Source organism: Eurosta solidaginis, chromosome X (genome assembly GCF_040869045.1).
Source record: "Eurosta solidaginis isolate ZX-2024a chromosome X, ASM4086904v1, whole genome shotgun sequence".
Taxonomy (NCBI): Eukaryota; Metazoa; Arthropoda; class Insecta; order Diptera; family Tephritidae; genus Eurosta; species Eurosta solidaginis.
This window is the reverse complement of record NC_090324.1, coordinates 190,556,397-190,575,130: the sequence shown is the minus strand read 5'-3', so window position 1 is coordinate 190,575,130 and position 18,734 is coordinate 190,556,397. Positions and strand designations below refer to the sequence as shown.

The following is an 18,734-nucleotide window of genomic DNA, read 5'->3' as shown; positions in this document are numbered from 1 at the left end:
GCGTACAGCTTCCGAACGACTTGAATAGTTTATATTACATTTATTGGCAAATTATTACCACAAAAAGGAATGTATAGCTGCGTCCGGTTCCGAGAAAAATGAGTGTCTGCTAGCTTAAGTCTCAAGCCAGCAGACACTTCGTGAAAACACGACGTACAGCTTCCGAGCGACTTGAATAGTTTATATTACATTTATTGGCAATTTATTACCACAAAAAAGAATGTATAGCTGCGTCCGGTTCCGAGAAAAATGAGTGTCTGCTAGCTTAAGTCTCAAGCCAGCAGACACTTCGTGAAAACACGACGTACAGCTTCCGAGCGACTTGAATAGTTTATATTACATTTATTGGCAATTTATTACCACAGAAAAAAATTTATAGCTGCGTCCGGTTCCGAGAAAAATGTGTGTCTGCTAGCTTAAGACACAAGCCAGCCGACACTTCGTAAAAACACAACGTACAGCTTCCGAAAGACTTGAATAGTTTATATTACATTTATTGGCAATTTATTACCACAAAAAAAATGTATAGCTGCGTCCGGTTCCGAGAAAAGTGAGTGTCTGCTAGCTTAAAACTCAAGCCAGCAGACACGACGTACAGCTTCCGAACGACTTGAATGGTTTATATTACATTTATTGGCAATTTATGACAACAAAAAAAATTTATAGCTGCGCCCGGTTCCGAGAAAAGTGAGTATCTGCTAGCTTAAGACCCAAACCAGCAGACACTTCGTGAAAACACGACGTACAGCTTCCGAACGACTTGAATAGTTTATATTACATTTATTGGCAATTTATTACCACAAAAAAGAATGTATAGCTGCGTCCGGTTCCGAGAAAAATGAGTGTCTGCTAGCTTAAGTCTCAAGCGAGCAGACACTTCGTGAAAACACGACGTACAGCTTCCGAGCGACTTGAATAGTTTATATTACATTTATTGGCAATTTATTACCACAGAAAAAAATTTATAGCTTTCCGCTTTTCTAACTGTCTTCCTGCTAGATTTGGTATTTGCCTTTATTGTTATTTTTGCGAATTTCGGAGTAACATTCAATTCCAGGCATTGTTTGTTGAACCAAATGCTCGCCTTTGCTTTATAAATTTTCAGTAGGCGTCGCTTGTAAATTGTTAATAGTCCGTTCGCGTTCAAGTTAAAAGCCTGACAAGCAATAACTGACTTATCTTGTTTGGTTGATTTTCCGACAGGGTGGATAAATGATGTATATTGGAACGATTTTCCGTCATCCCTTGTCAAATTTGGTTTTGAGACAAACCGGTTTCGGCGTTGTGCCATCATCAGTGTCGATTTTCGTTCTGATCTGTTGTTGTCATTTGTCCTGTATTTATAGTTCGTAGGTATATGAGCAGGTATTGTCAAATTGATGCTTGTGTATGTTTAGTTATGTGTATGTGCTGTGTGTTCGTTCAGAACCGAGGGTGTTTACTAATCGATTTGCGTGGCTGACTGGGGTAGGTAAAAATCTGTGATTTTAGTCGTTTGACCTTCTTTGTCGGTTTTTTGTTTTGGTGTGTTAATTGTTTTGTGTTTATTTGTTGTTGTGTGTTTGTCTGTTGTACCTGTGTGATTAAGTCGTTTCCTGTAAACAAGTTTTAAAGGCTCGAATATTGTGTCAGAAATTGTGTTTATCTGTTCGTTTATTATTCTACCGTCGAATGTTTTCTGTTTGTAGATTTCCATGTTTTCGAGTACGTTGAGACGTCGGCCCTTTTCTTGTATGTGAAGAACCCTAACTGTTTTATTGATGTTTGCTGGGGAACATTCATTCTCGACCATGTGATTCGCGAAGTTAGACTCGGGTATAATGTTTGGATTCCGTATTTTTTTGTTGTAATCTCTAATATGTTCTCTGAACCTCGTTCTTATTTGCCGTCCTGTTTGTCCTATGTAACTATGCTGGCATCCGCAGGTAAGCTTGTATACGCCGTGGCTGCTAAACGGATCCTCTGAGTTAATGTTAGTTCTTAGTTTTCGCCCTAGATTGTTCGATGTTTTGAATGCTGTGTTAATGTTGTATTTTTTAAAGAAGTTTGCCAATTTATATGTTGCTTTTCCAGTATATGTCATAGTCGTCCAGCTATTATTTTCCTTTTCATTATTTCTTTTTGGTTCTCCATTTGTCCTTCTGAGCTTATCTACTAGTGCTTTTTTATATCCGTTGTTTGCAGCGATATTATATATGACCTCAAGTTCTCTCTTATATGCCTCTTGTGTAAGAGGTGTTCTTTCAAGTCTATGTACCAAGTGCCTTAATGCTGCATTTTTATGATGTTGAGGGTGATTTGAGGTATTGTGTATTATTGTGTCGGTGGCCGTTGACTTTCTATATATGTCATAGTTAAATCTTTTGGCTTCTTTATCAATATTTATCGTGAGGTCTAGATAGTTGATTCCTCCGTATTTTTCGGTTTCCATTGTAAATTTTATATTGCCGTGCTGTTTGTTGAGGTACTCCAGTACGAACTCTTCGTTATTAGTAGTTAAAACGCATATTATGTCATCCACGTATCTAGCATAAAATGACACGCCTAATTTGGACTTCAGCTCCTGTATGTACTTTTCTTCCAGATTTTGCATGAACACTTCCATAAGAATTGCTGATGTGGGGCTTCCCATTCCAAGACCGTTTGTTTGTTTATATATTTTATTGTTGAATTTAAAATAGTTTTGACGTAAAGTGGTTCTTAGCGTATTTGTGATTTGCATACTTTTCACTTTGTTTTTTGTGTTATGAACTATTGTTGAGCTAACTATGTCCAAAGTCTCCGATAGTGGTATAGATGGGTATAAATCTTTTATGTCAAAAGATACCAATTTGCTGTTTCTTGTTAGCTCTACGGTCTCGAGTCTCTCTATTAGTTCTGTTGTGTTAGCTATTGCATATTCGTTCCTTAGCTCCAGAGTATCTATCAATATCGTTTTTAAATATTTGGACAGTTTGTAACATGGTGCCGATTTGAAATTAATGATGGGCCTCATTGGCGTGTCCGGCTTGTGGATTTTTGGTAGCGCAACCAGTGGAGGAGCCGAAGGGTTCATTTGGACCAATCTATGTGCCATGTTAGAATCTACTATATTTGTTGCATTTTTTATAGCAACTTTGATTTGTTTTTGGTATTCATCTGTGGGATCCTCTCTCATTCTACGACATTTCATTTCCTCTATGAGATCCTCGGTTTTGGATATATATTGCTCTTTTTCGATTAGCACAGTGGTGTTTCCTTTGTCCGCTTTCGTTGTGACAATATTGTTTTTCCTTAGTTTATGCCGTAGATTCTTTATTGTTTTCTCCTCTGTATTCGGTTTTTGTCCTTCTTGTGCTTTCACCTCCTTTTTTATGATTTCCCTGCACATGTGTCTTGCGTGCTCCTGTTCCTCCTGTGGTATCAATGATATTGCGATCTCCGCATCTACAATCGCTTGCTCCGTTTTTCTTACTGTATTCTGGTCCATGATATTGTGCTTCAGGCCCTTTTCGAGAAGTTGTGCCTCTTCCTTGGTAATGGCCACTGTTGTGAGGTTAACGAACTTGTCATGAAACTGGTGAGTGTTTTGGTTTTGGTTACCCTCTCGTCGTCCTGCCAGCTTGTCCAATTTTCGGTTCAGCGACCTGTATTTTTGTTGTAGTTCCTGATCGACCTCTGTCTTAATGCGGTCGAAACATTCCATTAATGCAGTCGTAGGTAGTTGTTCTGCCAATCTTAAATGGATAGATAATAACTCGGCATTTATCTCATCCTTCTTCAAGTATAAGCTTTCCAACTCATATTTTAAAAAATCCTTTTCCGCTTTTCTAACTGTCTTCCTGCTAGATTTGGTATTTGCCTTTATTGTTATTTTTGCGAATTTCGGAGTAACATTCAATTCCAGGCATTGTTTGTTGAACCAAATGCTCGCCTTTGCTTTATAAATTTTCAGTAGGCGTCGCTTGTAAATTGTTAATAGTCCGTTCGCGTTCAAGTTAAAAGCCTGACAAGCAATAACTGACTTATCTTGTTTGGTTGATTTTCCGACAGGGTGGATAAATGATGTATATTGGAACGATTTTCCGTCATCCCTTGTCAAATTTGGTTTTGAGACAAACCGGTTTCGGCGTTGTGCCATCATCAGTGTCGATTTTCGTTCTGATCTGTTGTTGTCATTTGTCCTGTATTTATAGTTCGTAGGTATATGAGCAGGTATTGTCAAATTGATGCTTGTGTATGTTTAGTTATGTGTATGTGCTGTGTGTTCGTTCAGAACCGAGGGTGTTTACTAATCGATTTGCGTGGCTGACTGGGGTAGGTAAAAATCTGTGATTTTAGTCGTTTGACCTTCTTTGTCGGTTTTTTGTTTTGGTGTGTTAATTGTTTTGTGTTTATTTGTTGTTGTGTGTTTGTCTGTTGTACCTGTGTGATTAAGTCGTTTCCTGTAAACAAGTTTTAAAGGCTCGAATATTGTGTCAGAAATTGTGTTTATCTGTTCGTTTATTATTCTACCGTCGAATGTTTTCTGTTTGTAGATTTCCATGTTTTCGAGTACGTTGAGACGTCGGCCCTTTTCTTGTATGTGAAGAACCCTAACTGTTTTATTGATGTTTGCTGGGGAACATTCATTCTCGACCATGTGATTCGCGAAGTTAGACTCGGGTATAATGTTTGGATTCCGTATTTTTTTGTTGTAATCTCTAATATGTTCTCTGAACCTCGTTCTTATTTGCCGTCCTGTTTGTCCTATGTAACTATGCTGGCATCCGCAGGTAAGCTTGTATACGCCGTGGCTGCTAAACGGATCCTCTGAGTTAATGTTAGTTCTTAGTTTTCGCCCTAGATTGTTCGATGTTTTGAATGCTGTGTTAATGTTGTATTTTTTAAAGAAGTTTGCCAATTTATATGTTGCTTTTCCAGTATATGTCATAGTCGTCCAGCTATTATTTTCCTTTTCATTATTTCTTTTTGGTTCTCCATTTGTCCTTCTGAGCTTATCTACTAGTGCTTTTTTATATCCGTTGTTTGCAGCGATATTATATATGACCTCAAGTTCTCTCTTATATGCCTCTTGTGTAAGAGGTGTTCTTTCAAGTCTATGTACCAAGTGCCTTAATGCTGCATTTTTATGATGTTGAGGGTGATTTGAGGTATTGTGTATTATTGTGTCGGTGGCCGTTGACTTTCTATATATGTCATAGTTAAATCTTTTGGCTTCTTTATCAATATTTATCGTGAGGTCTAGATAGTTGATTCCTCCGTATTTTTCGGTTTCCATTGTAAATTTTATATTGCCGTGCTGTTTGTTGAGGTACTCCAGTACGAACTCTTCGTTATTAGTAGTTAAAACGCATATTATGTCATCCACGTATCTAGCATAAAATGACACGCCTAATTTGGACTTCAGCTCCTGTATGTACTTTTCTTCCAGATTTTGCATGAACACTTCCATAAGAATTGCTGATGTGGGGCTTCCCATTCCAAGACCGTTTGTTTGTTTATATATTTTATTGTTGAATTAAAATAGTTTTGACGTAAAGTGGTTCTTAGCGTATTTGTGATTTGCATACTTTTCACTTTGTTTTTTGTGTTATGAACTATTGTTGAGCTAACTATGTCCAAAGTCTCCGATAGTGGTATAGATGGGTATAAATCTTTTATGTCAAAAGATACCAATTTGCTGTTTCTTGTTAGCTCTACGGTCTCGAGTCTCTCTATTAGTTCTGTTGTGTTAGCTATTGCATATTCGTTCCTTAGCTCCAGAGTATCTATCAATATCGTTTTTAAATATTTGGACAGTTTGTAACATGGTGCCGATTTGAAATTAATGATGGGCCTCATTGGCGTGTCCGGCTTGTGGATTTTTGGTAGCGCAACCAGTGGAGGAGCCGAAGGGTTCATTTGGACCAATCTATGTGCCATGTTAGAATCTACTATATTTGTTGCATTTTTTATAGCAACTTTGATTTGTTTTTGGTATTCATCTGTGGGATCCTCTCTCATTCTACGACATTTCATTTCCTCTATGAGATCCTCGGTTTTGGATATATATTGCTCTTTTTCGATTAGCACAGTGGTGTTTCCTTTGTCCGCTTTCGTTGTGACAATATTGTTTTTCCTTAGTTTATGCCGTAGATTCTTTATTGTTTTCTCCTCTGTATTCGGTTTTTGTCCTTCTTGTGCTTTCACCTCCTTTTTTATGATTTCCCTGCACATGTGTCTTGCGTGCTCCTGTTCCTCCTGTGGTATCAATGATATTGCGATCTCCGCATCTACAATCGCTTGCTCCGTTTTTCTTACTGTATTCTGGTCCATGATATTGTGCTTCAGGCCCTTTTCGAGAAGTTGTGCCTCTTCCTTGGTAATGGCCACTGTTGTGAGGTTAACGAACTTGTCATGAAACTGGTGAGTGTTTTGGTTTTGGTTACCCTCTCGTCGTCCTGCCAGCTTGTCCAATTTTCGGTTCAGCGACCTGTATTTTTGTTGTAGTTCCTGATCGACCTCTGTCTTAATGCGGTCGAAACATTCCATTAATGCAGTCGTAGGTAGTTGTTCTGCCAATCTTAAATGGATAGATAATAACTCGGCATTTATCTCATCCTTCTTCAAGTATAAGCTTTCCAACTCATATTTTAAAAAATCCTTTTCCGCTTTTCTAACTGTCTTCCTGCTAGATTTGGTATTTGCCTTTATTGTTATTTTTGCGAATTTCGGAGTAACATTCAATTCCAGGCATTGTTTGTTGAACCAAATGCTCGCCTTTGCTTTATAAATTTTCAGTAGGCGTCGCTTGTAAATTGTTAATAGTCCGTTCGCGTTCAAGTTAAAAGCCTGACAAGCAATAACTGACTTATCTTGTTTGGTTGATTTTCCGACAGGGTGGATAAATGATGTATATTGGAACGATTTTCCGTCATCCCTTGTCAAATTTGGTTTTGAGACAAACCGGTTTCGGCGTTGTGCCATCATCAGTGTCGATTTTCGTTCTGATCTGTTGTTGTCATTTGTCCTGTATTTATAGTTCGTAGGTATATGAGCAGGTATTGTCAAATTGATGCTTGTGTATGTTTAGTTATGTGTATGTGCTGTGTGTTCGTTCAGAACCGAGGGTGTTTACTAATCGATTTGCGTGGCTGACTGGGGTAGGTAAAAATCTGTGATTTTAGTCGTTTGACCTTCTTTGTCGGTTTTTTGTTTTGGTGTGTTAATTGTTTTGTGTTTATTTGTTGTTGTGTGTTTGTCTGTTGTACCTGTGTGATTAAGTCGTTTCCTGTAAACAAGTTTTAAAGGCTCGAATATTGTGTCAGAAATTGTGTTTATCTGTTCGTTTATTATTCTACCGTCGAATGTTTTCTGTTTGTAGATTTCCATGTTTTCGAGTACGTTGAGACGTCGGCCCTTTTCTTGTATGTGAAGAACCCTAACTGTTTTATTGATGTTTGCTGGGGAACATTCATTCTCGACCATGTGATTCGCGAAGTTAGACTCGGGTATAATGTTTGGATTCCGTATTTTTTTGTTGTAATCTCTAATATGTTCTCTGAACCTCGTTCTTATTTGCCGTCCTGTTTGTCCTATGTAACTATGCTGGCATCCGCAGGTAAGCTTGTATACGCCGTGGCTGCTAAACGGATCCTCTGAGTTAATGTTAGTTCTTAGTTTTCGCCCTAGATTGTTCGATGTTTTGAATGCTGTGTTAATGTTGTATTTTTTAAAGAAGTTTGCCAATTTATATGTTGCTTTTCCAGTATATGTCATAGTCGTCCAGCTATTATTTTCCTTTTCATTATTTCTTTTTGGTTCTCCATTTGTCCTTCTGAGCTTATCTACTAGTGCTTTTTTATATCCGTTGTTTGCAGCGATATTATATATGACCTCAAGTTCTCTCTTATATGCCTCTTGTGTAAGAGGTGTTCTTTCAAGTCTATGTACCAAGTGCCTTAATGCTGCATTTTTATGATGTTGAGGGTGATTTGAGGTATTGTGTATTATTGTGTCGGTGGCCGTTGACTTTCTATATATGTCATAGTTAAATCTTTTGGCTTCTTTATCAATATTTATCGTGAGGTCTAGATAGTTGATTCCTCCGTATTTTTCGGTTTCCATTGTAAATTTTATATTGCCGTGCTGTTTGTTGAGGTACTCCAGTACGAACTCTTCGTTATTAGTAGTTAAAACGCATATTATGTCATCCACGTATCTAGCATAAAATGACACGCCTAATTTGGACTTCAGCTCCTGTATGTACTTTTCTTCCAGATTTTGCATGAACACTTCCATAAGAATTGCTGATGTGGGGCTTCCCATTCCAAGACCGTTTGTTTGTTTATATATTTTATTGTTGAATTTAAAATAGTTTTGACGTAAAGTGGTTCTTAGCGTATTTGTGATTTGCATACTTTTCACTTTGTTTTTTGTGTTATGAACTATTGTTGAGCTAACTATGTCCAAAGTCTCCGATAGTGGTATAGATGGGTATAAATCTTTTATGTCAAAAGATACCAATTTGCTGTTTCTTGTTAGCTCTACGGTCTCGAGTCTCTCTATTAGTTCTGTTGTGTTAGCTATTGCATATTCGTTCCTTAGCTCCAGAGTATCTATCAATATCGTTTTTAAATATTTGGACAGTTTGTAACATGGTGCCGATTTGAAATTAATGATGGGCCTCATTGGCGTGTCCGGCTTGTGGATTTTTGGTAGCGCAACCAGTGGAGGAGCCGAAGGGTTCATTTGGACCAATCTATGTGCCATGTTAGAATCTACTATATTTGTTGCATTTTTTATAGCAACTTTGATTTGTTTTTGGTATTCATCTGTGGGATCCTCTCTCATTCTACGACATTTCATTTCCTCTATGAGATCCTCGGTTTTGGATATATATTGCTCTTTTTCGATTAGCACAGTGGTGTTTCCTTTGTCCGCTTTCGTTGTGACAATATTGTTTTTCCTTAGTTTATGCCGTAGATTCTTTATTGTTTTCTCCTCTGTATTCGGTTTTTGTCCTTCTTGTGCTTTCACCTCCTTTTTTATGATTTCCCTGCACATGTGTCTTGCGTGCTCCTGTTCCTCCTGTGGTATCAATGATATTGCGATCTCCGCATCTACAATCGCTTGCTCCGTTTTTCTTACTGTATTCTGGTCCATGATATTGTGCTTCAGGCCCTTTTCGAGAAGTTGTGCCTCTTCCTTGGTAATGGCCACTGTTGTGAGGTTAACGAACTTGTCATGAAACTGGTGAGTGTTTTGGTTTTGGTTACCCTCTCGTCGTCCTGCCAGCTTGTCCAATTTTCGGTTCAGCGACCTGTATTTTTGTTGTAGTTCCTGATCGACCTCTGTTTTAATGCGGTCGAAACATTCCATTAATGCAGTCGTAGGTAGTTGTTCTGCCAATCTTAAATGGATAGATAATAACTCGGCATTTATCTCATCCTTCTTCAAGTATAAGCTTTCCAACTCATATTTTAAAAAATCCTTTTCCGCTTTTCTAACTGTCTTCCTGCTAGATTTGGTATTTGCCTTTATTGTTATTTTTGCGAATTTCGGAGTAACATTCAATTCCAGGCATTGTTTGTTGAACCAAATGCTCGCCTTTGCTTTATAAATTTTCAGTAGGCGTCGCTTGTAAATTGTTAATAGTCCGTTCGCGTTCAAGTTAAAAGCCTGACAAGCAATAACTGACTTATCTTGTTTGGTTGATTTTCCGACAGGGTGGATAAATGATGTATATTGGAACGATTTTCCGTCATCCCTTGTCAAATTTGGTTTTGAGACAAACCGGTTTCGGCGTTGTGCCATCATCAGTGTCGATTTTCGTTCTGATCTGTTGTTGTCATTTGTCCTGTATTTATAGTTCGTAGGTATATGAGCAGGTATTGTCAAATTGATGCTTGTGTATGTTTAGTTATGTGTATGTGCTGTGTGTTCGTTCAGAACCGAGGGTGTTTACTAATCGATTTGCGTGGCTGACTGGGGTAGGTAAAAATCTGTGATTTTAGTCGTTTGACCTTCTTTGTCGGTTTTTTGTTTTGGTGTGTTAATTGTTTTGTGTTTATTTGTTGTTGTGTGTTTGTCTGTTGTACCTGTGTGATTAAGTCGTTTCCTGTAAACAAGTTTTAAAGGCTCGAATATTGTGTCAGAAATTGTGTTTATCTGTTCGTTTATTATTCTACCGTCGAATGTTTTCTGTTTGTAGATTTCCATGTTTTCGAGTACGTTGAGACGTCGGCCCTTTTCTTGTATGTGAAGAACCCTAACTGTTTTATTGATGTTTGCTGGGGAACATTCATTCTCGACCATGTGATTCGCGAAGTTAGACTCGGGTATAATGTTTGGATTCCGTATTTTTTTGTTGTAATCTCTAATATGTTCTCTGAACCTCGTTCTTATTTGCCGTCCTGTTTGTCCTATGTAACTATGCTGGCATCCGCAGGTAAGCTTGTATACGCCGTGGCTGCTAAACGGATCCTCTGAGTTAATGTTAGTTCTTAGTTTTCGCCCTAGATTGTTCGATGTTTTGAATGCTGTGTTAATGTTGTATTTTTTAAAGAAGTTTGCCAATTTATATGTTGCTTTTCCAGTATATGTCATAGTCGTCCAGCTATTATTTTCCTTTTCATTATTTCTTTTTGGTTCTCCATTTGTCCTTCTGAGCTTATCTACTAGTGCTTTTTTATATCCGTTGTTTGCAGCGATATTATATATGACCTCAAGTTCTCTCTTATATGCCTCTTGTGTAAGAGGTGTTCTTTCAAGTCTATGTACCAAGTGCCTTAATGCTGCATTTTTATGATGTTGAGGGTGATTTGAGGTATTGTGTATTATTGTGTCGGTGGCCGTTGACTTTCTATATATGTCATAGTTAAATCTTTTGGCTTCTTTATCAATATTTATCGTGAGGTCTAGATAGTTGATTCCTCCGTATTTTTCGGTTTCCATTGTAAATTTTATATTGCCGTGCTGTTTGTTGAGGTACTCCAGTACGAACTCTTCGTTATTAGTAGTTAAAACGCATATTATGTCATCCACGTATCTAGCATAAAATGACACGCCTAATTTGGACTTCAGCTCCTGTATGTACTTTTCTTCCAGATTTTGCATGAACACTTCCATAAGAATTGCTGATGTGGGGCTTCCCATTCCAAGACCGTTTGTTTGTTTATATATTTTATTGTTGAATTTAAAATAGTTTTGACGTAAAGTGGTTCTTAGCGTATTTGTGATTTGCATACTTTTCACTTTGTTTTTTGTGTTATGAACTATTGTTGAGCTAACTATGTCCAAAGTCTCCGATAGTGGTATAGATGGGTATAAATCTTTTATGTCAAAAGATACCAATTTGCTGTTTCTTGTTAGCTCTACGGTCTCGAGTCTCTCTATTAGTTCTGTTGTGTTAGCTATTGCATATTCGTTCCTTAGCTCCAGAGTATCTATCAATATCGTTTTTAAATATTTGGACAGTTTGTAACATGGTGCCGATTTGAAATTAATGATGGGCCTCATTGGCGTGTCCGGCTTGTGGATTTTTGGTAGCGCAACCAGTGGAGGAGCCGAAGGGTTCATTTGGACCAATCTATGTGCCATGTTAGAATCTACTATATTTGTTGCATTTTTTATAGCAACTTTGATTTGTTTTTGGTATTCATCTGTGGGATCCTCTCTCATTCTACGACATTTCATTTCCTCTATGAGATCCTCGGTTTTGGATATATATTGCTCTTTTTCGATTAGCACAGTGGTGTTTCCTTTGTCCGCTTTCGTTGTGACAATATTGTTTTTCCTTAGTTTATGCCGTAGATTCTTTATTGTTTTCTCCTCTGTATTCGGTTTTTGTCCTTCTTGTGCTTTCACCTCCTTTTTTATGATTTCCCTGCACATGTGTCTTGCGTGCTCCTGTTCCTCCTGTGGTATCAATGATATTGCGATCTCCGCATCTACAATCGCTTGCTCCGTTTTTCTTACTGTATTCTGGTCCATGATATTGTGCTTCAGGCCCTTTTCGAGAAGTTGTGCCTCTTCCTTGGTAATGGCCACTGTTGTGAGGTTAACGAACTTGTCATGAAACTGGTGAGTGTTTTGGTTTTGGTTACCCTCTCGTCGTCCTGCCAGCTTGTCCAATTTTCGGTTCAGCGACCTGTATTTTTGTTGTAGTTCCTGATCGACCTCTGTCTTAATGCGGTCGAAACATTCCATTAATGCAGTCGTAGGTAGTTGTTCTGCCAATCTTAAATGGATAGATAATAACTCGGCATTTATCTCATCCTTCTTCAAGTATAAGCTTTCCAACTCATATTTTAAAAAATCCTTTTCCGCTTTTCTAACTGTCTTCCTGCTAGATTTGGTATTTGCCTTTATTGTTATTTTTGCGAATTTCGGAGTAACATTCAATTCCAGGCATTGTTTGTTGAACCAAATGCTCGCCTTTGCTTTATAAATTTTCAGTAGGCGTCGCTTGTAAATTGTTAATAGTCCGTTCGCGTTCAAGTTAAAAGCCTGACAAGCAATAACTGACTTATCTTGTTTGGTTGATTTTCCGACAGGGTGGATAAATGATGTATATTGGAACGATTTTCCGTCATCCCTTGTCAAATTTGGTTTTGAGACAAACCGGTTTCGGCGTTGTGCCATCATCAGTGTCGATTTTCGTTCTGATCTGTTGTTGTCATTTGTCCTGTATTTATAGTTCGTAGGTATATGAGCAGGTATTGTCAAATTGATGCTTGTGTATGTTTAGTTATGTGTATGTGCTGTGTGTTCGTTCAGAACCGAGGGTGTTTACTAATCGATTTGCGTGGCTGACTGGGGTAGGTAAAAATCTGTGATTTTAGTCGTTTGACCTTCTTTGTCGGTTTTTTGTTTTGGTGTGTTAATTGTTTTGTGTTTATTTGTTGTTGTGTGTTTGTCTGTTGTACCTGTGTGATTAAGTCGTTTCCTGTAAACAAGTTTTAAAGGCTCGAATATTGTGTCAGAAATTGTGTTTATCTGTTCGTTTATTATTCTACCGTCGAATGTTTTCTGTTTGTAGATTTCCATGTTTTCGAGTACGTTGAGACGTCGGCCCTTTTCTTGTATGTGAAGAACCCTAACTGTTTTATTGATGTTTGCTGGGGAACATTCATTCTCGACCATGTGATTCGCGAAGTTAGACTCGGGTATAATGTTTGGATTCCGTATTTTTTTGTTGTAATCTCTAATATGTTCTCTGAACCTCGTTCTTATTTGCCGTCCTGTTTGTCCTATGTAACTATGCTGGCATCCGCAGGTAAGCTTGTATACGCCGTGGCTGCTAAACGGATCCTCTGAGTTAATGTTAGTTCTTAGTTTTCGCCCTAGATTGTTCGATGTTTTGAATGCTGTGTTAATGTTGTATTTTTTAAAGAAGTTTGCCAATTTATATGTTGCTTTTCCAGTATATGTCATAGTCGTCCAGCTATTATTTTCCTTTTCATTATTTCTTTTTGGTTCTCCATTTGTCCTTCTGAGCTTATCTACTAGTGCTTTTTTATATCCGTTGTTTGCAGCGATATTATATATGACCTCAAGTTCTCTCTTATATGCCTCTTGTGTAAGAGGTGTTCTTTCAAGTCTATGTACCAAGTGCCTTAATGCTGCATTTTTATGATGTTGAGGGTGATTTGAGGTATTGTGTATTATTGTGTCGGTGGCCGTTGACTTTCTATATATGTCATAGTTAAATCTTTTGGCTTCTTTATCAATATTTATCGTGAGGTCTAGATAGTTGATTCCTCCGTATTTTTCGGTTTCCATTGTAAATTTTATATTGCCGTGCTGTTTGTTGAGGTACTCCAGTACGAACTCTTCGTTATTAGTAGTTAAAACGCATATTATGTCATCCACGTATCTAGCATAAAATGACACGCCTAATTTGGACTTCAGCTCCTGTATGTACTTTTCTTCCAGATTTTGCATGAACACTTCCATAAGAATTGCTGATGTGGGGCTTCCCATTCCAAGACCGTTTGTTTGTTTATATATTTTATTGTTGAATTTAAAATAGTTTTGACGTAAAGTGGTTCTTAGCGTATTTGTGATTTGCATACTTTTCACTTTGTTTTTTGTGTTATGAACTATTGTTGAGCTAACTATGTCCAAAGTCTCCGATAGTGGTATAGATGGGTATAAATCTTTTATGTCAAAAGATACCAATTTGCTGTTTCTTGTTAGCTCTACGGTAATCGATTAGTAAACACCCTCGGTTCTGAACGAACACACAGCACATACACATAACTAAACATACACAAGCATCAATTTGACAATACCTGCTCATATACCTACGAACTATAAATACAGGACAAATGACAACAACAGATCAGAACGAAAATCGACACTGATGATGGCACAACGCCGAAACCGGTTTGTCTCAAAACCAAATTTGACAAGGGATGACGGAAAATCGTTCCAATATACATCATTTATCCACCCTGTCGGAAAATCAACCAAACAAGATAAGTCAGTTATTGCTTGTCAGGCTTTTAACTTGAACGCGAACGGACTATTAACAATTTACAAGCGACGCCTACTGAAAATTTATAAAGCAAAGGCGAGCATTTGGTTCAACAAACAATGCCTGGAATTGAATGTTACTCCGAAATTCGCAAAAATAACAATAAAGGCAAATACCAAATCTAGCAGGAAGACAGTTAGAAAAGCGGAAAAGGATTTTTTAAAATATGAGTTGGAAAGCTTATACTTGAAGAAGGATGAGATAAATGCCGAGTTATTATCTATCCATTTAAGATTGGCAGAACAACTACCTACGACTGCATTAATGGAATGTTTCGACCGCATTAAGACAGAGGTCGATCAGGAACTACAACAAAAATACAGGTCGCTGAACCGAAAATTGGACAAGCTGGCAGGACGACGAGAGGGTAACCAAAACCAAAACACTCACCAGTTTCATGACAAGTTCGTTAACCTCACAACAGTGGCCATTACCAAGGAAGAGGCACAACTTCTCGAAAAGGGCCTGAAGCACAATATCATGGACCAGAATACAGTAAGAAAAACGGAGCAAGCGATTGTAGATGCGGAGATCGCAATATCATTGATACCACAGGAGGAACAGGAGCACGCAAGACACATGTGCAGGGAAATCATAAAAAAGGAGGTGAAAGCACAAGAAGGACAAAAACCGAATACAGAGGAGAAAACAATAAAGAATCTACGGCATAAACTAAGGAAAAACAATATTGTCACAACGAAAGCGGACAAAGGAAACACCACTGTGCTAATCGAAAAAGAGCAATATATATCCAAAACCGAGGATCTCATAGAGGAAATGAAATGTCGTAGAATGAGAGAGGATCCCACAGATGAATACCAAAAACAAATCAAAGTTGCTATAAAAAATGCAACAAATATAGTAGATTCTAACATGGCACATAGATTGGTCCAAATGAACCCTTCGGCTCCTCCACTGGTTGCGCTACCAAAAATCCACAAGCCGGACACGCCAATGAGGCCCATCATTAATTTCAAATCGGCACCATGTTACAAACTGTCCAAATATTTAAAAACGATATTGATAGATACTCTGGAGCTAAGGAACGAATATGCAATAGCTAACACAACAGAACTAATAGAGAGACTCGAGACCGTAGAGCTAACAAGAAACAGCAAATTGGTATCTTTTGACATAAAAGATTTATACCCATCTATACCACTATCGGAGACTTTGGACATAGTTAGCTCAACAATAGTTCATAACACAAAAAACAAAGTGAAAAGTGTGCAAATCACAAATACGCTAAGAACCACTTTACGTCAAAACTATTTTAAATTCAACAATAAAATATATAAACAAACAAACGGTCTTGGAATGGGAAGCCCCACATCAGCAATTCTTATGGAAGTGTTCATGCAAAATCTGGAAGAAAAGTACATACAGGAGCTGAAGTCCAAATTAGGCGTGTCATTTTATGCTAGATACGTGGATGACATAATATGCGTTTTAACTACTAATAACGAAGAGTTCGTACTGGAGTACCTCAACAAACAGCACGGCAATATAAAATTTACAATGGAAACCGAAAAATACGGAGGAATCAACTATCTAGACCTCACGATAAATATTGATAAAGAAGCCAAAAGATTTAACTATGACATATATAGAAAGTCAACGGCCACCGACACAATAATACACAATACCTCAAATCACCCTCAACATCATAAAAATGCAGCATTAAGGCACTTGGTACATAGACTTGAAAGAACACCTCTTACACAAGAGGCATATAAGAGAGAACTTGAGGTCATATATAATATCGCTGCAAACAACGGATATAAAAAAGCACTAGTAGATAAGCTCAGAAGGACAAATGGAGAACCAAAAAGAAATAATGAAAAGGAAAATAATAGCTGGACGACTATGACATATACTGGAAAAGCAACATATAAATTGGCAAACTTCTTTAAAAAATACAACATTAACACAGCATTCAAAACATCGAACAATCTAGGGCGAAAACTAAGAACTAACATTAACTCAGAGGATCCGTTTAGCAGCCACGGCGTATACAAGCTTACCTGCGGATGCCAGCATAGTTACATAGGACAAACAGGACGGCAAATAAGAACGAGGTTCAGAGAACATATTAGAGATTACAACAAAAAAATACGGAATCCAAACATTATACCCGAGTCTAACTTCGCGAATCACATGGTCGAGAATGAATGTTCCCCAGCAAACATCAATAAAACAGTTAGGGTTCTTCACATACAAGAAAAGGGCCGACGTCTCAACGTACTCGAAAACATGGAAATCTACAAACAGAAAACATTCGACGGTAGAATAATAAACGAACAGATAAACACAATTTCTGACACAATATTCGAGCCTTTAAAACTTGTTTACAGGAAACGACTTAATCACACAGGTACAACAGACAAACACACAACAACAAATAAACACAAAACAATTAACACACCAAAACAAAAAACCGACAAAGAAGGTCAAACGACTAAAATCACAGATTTTTACCTACCCCAGTCAGCCACGCAAATCGATTAGTAAACACCCTCGGTTCTGAACGAACACACAGCACATACACATAACTAAACATACACAAGCATCAATTTGACAATACCTGCTCATATACCTACGAACTATAAATACAGGACAAATGACAACAACAGATCAGAACGAAAATCGACACTGATGATGGCACAACGCCGAAACCGGTTTGTCTCAAAACCAAATTTGACAAGGGATGACGGAAAATCGTTCCAATATACATCATTTATCCACCCTGTCGGAAAATCAACCAAACAAGATAAGTCAGTTATTGCTTGTCAGGCTTTTAACTTGAACGCGAACGGACTATTAACAATTTACAAGCGACGCCTACTGAAAATTTATAAAGCAAAGGCGAGCATTTGGTTCAACAAACAATGCCTGGAATTGAATGTTACTCCGAAATTCGCAAAAATAACAATAAAGGCAAATACCAAATCTAGCAGGAAGACAGTTAGAAAAGCGGAAAAGGATTTTTTAAAATATGAGTTGGAAAGCTTATACTTGAAGAAGGATGAGATAAATGCCGAGTTATTATCTATCCATTTAAGATTGGCAGAACAACTACCTACGACTGCATTAATGGAATGTTTCGACCGCATTAAGACAGAGGTCGATCAGGAACTACAACAAAAATACAGGTCGCTGAACCGAAAATTGGACAAGCTGGCAGGACGACGAGAGGGTAACCAAAACCAAAACACTCACCAGTTTCATGACAAGTTCGTTAACCTCACAACAGTGGCCATTACCAAGGAAGAGGCACAACTTCTCGAAAAGGGCCTGAAGCACAATATCATGGACCAGAATACAGTAAGAAAAACGGAGCAAGCGATTGTAGATGCGGAGATCGCAATATCATTGATACCACAGGAGGAACAGGAGCACGCAAGACACATGTGCAGGGAAATCATAAAAAAGGAGGTGAAAGCACAAGAAGGACAAAAACCGAATACAGAGGAGAAAACAATAAAGAATCTACGGCATAAACTAAGGAAAAACAATATTGTCACAACGAAAGCGGACAAAGGAAACACCACTGTGCTAATCGAAAAAGAGCAATATATATCCAAAAGCGAGGATCTCATAGAGGAAATGAAATGTCGTAGAATGAGAGAGGATCCCACAGATGAATACCAAAAACAAATCAAAGTTGCTATAAAAAATGCAACAAATATAGTAGATTCTAACATGGCACATAGATTGGTCCAAATGAACCCTTCGGCTCCTCCACTGGTTGCGCTACCAAAAATCCACAAGCCGGACACGCCAATGAGGCCCATCATTAATTTCAAATCGGCACCATGTTACAAACTGTCCAAATATTTAAAAACGATATTGATAGATACTCTGGAGCTAAGGAACGAATATGCAATAGCTAACACAACAGAACTAATAGAGAGACTCGAGACCGTAGAGCTAACAAGAAACAGCAAATTGGTATCTTTTGACATAAAAGATTTATACCCATCTATACCACTATCGGAGACTTTGGACATAGTTAGCTCAACAATAGTTCATAACACAAAAAACAAAGTGAAAAGTATGCAAATCACAAATACGCTAAGAACCACTTTACGTCAAAACTATTTTAAATTCAACAATAAAATATATAAACAAACAAACGGTCTTGGAATGGGAAGCCCCACATCAGCAATTCTTATGGAAGTGTTCATGCAAAATCTGGAAGAAAAGTACATACAGGAGCTGAAGTCCAAAT

General features: G+C 37.8%; 1 protein-coding gene across 3 annotated transcripts in view; it reads left to right on the top strand.

Moving 5' to 3' along the window:
- Positions 1–18,734, top strand: part of LOC137234670 (uncharacterized) — a 485,943-nt gene that overhangs the window by 314,309 nt on the left and 152,900 nt on the right. The gene's annotated exons all lie outside the window — the stretch shown is intronic.